We start from the raw sequence: 1,220 nt of genomic DNA on the forward strand, positions 1-1,220 counted from the left end.
ATATTTAGGTCCTTTTTACTATAAATTCTCTTCCCTGTCCAGTAGGTGGCGATATGCACAAAGAATGTGAATTGCCAAAAACAAAAGAAGAAGAATGTGAAAGTGGAGATTTATAGTAAAACAAGGACTTAAATATTGATCTGTTTCTCACACCTATCATATCTCTTATGAAGACATGGATTTAACCACTGGAGTATTATGAATTACTTTTATGCTGCCTTTATGTGCTTTGTTGACAAAGTTTTGGTCACCATTCACTTGCACTGTATGGACCTACAGAGCTGAAATATTCTTCTAAAAATCTTCATTTGTGTTCAGCAGAAGAAAGAAAGACACACATCTGGGATGGCATGAGGGTGAGTAAATGATGAGACAAATAACATTTTTGTGTGAACCATCCCTTTAAGTGGGTAGTATTCGACTGGCCATGTGATTCTAACATGGCCACTCCCATGAGAAGACCCTCTCTATGTAGAATAAAACTTAAAATAAAGCTCTTATAAGGTTACTGATATGACTGGAGACTTCATCTCATCTTCATCTCATTATTTTATACATATGTTTCAAATGTAAATTTTATTATTATTTTAATGAGGAAAAAAATACTGAGTGTGCTTTTCAAAAGATTTAAATTAGGCCTATCAGTTGGCTCTCTTTCTGTTTCAGTCTATGCCATAATTACAATTCTTCACAGAAGCCTCCTTCAGGTAAGTATGACAAAAGTATTTAACACTTTTAGACATTTAAAATATTTTTAGACATTTAAATTCATTTCAGTCAATCAGTTTTTTGCAAGCATAGTGTTCTCACAGTTTAAAGCATATTTAATTTAGTGTCACATTTTCAAATACACACTGACTACACTGCAGAAATGAGAGTGTGCAGGGGTGATCTAAATACTGTAAATACACTAACCCTAAATACACTGTATCTGTTGTCTGTCTCCACATATACATAATCATGGTCAGTCTGCACCCATGGACGGGGGTGAAGGAGAGGATGGAGACAAGTGGGGGTCAGGCCAGTTTAGGAGCAGAGAGGAGGGGAGATGCTCTCATTAGGTTATTTTGTAAGTGCACTCTTCTTTGTTTACAGATCCTGTGACAGGAGCTGATTTAAAAGTCTTTAAAAGTTTACTGTCAGTCTGGGTGTATCCCATTGCTTCACTGCTCACTGCCTTTGAACATCTCCACTGAAGATCAGCCAGAGCATGTAGCACA

Source organism: Myxocyprinus asiaticus, chromosome 14 (genome assembly GCF_019703515.2).
Source record: "Myxocyprinus asiaticus isolate MX2 ecotype Aquarium Trade chromosome 14, UBuf_Myxa_2, whole genome shotgun sequence".
Classification (NCBI taxonomy): domain Eukaryota; kingdom Metazoa; phylum Chordata; class Actinopteri; order Cypriniformes; family Catostomidae; genus Myxocyprinus; species Myxocyprinus asiaticus.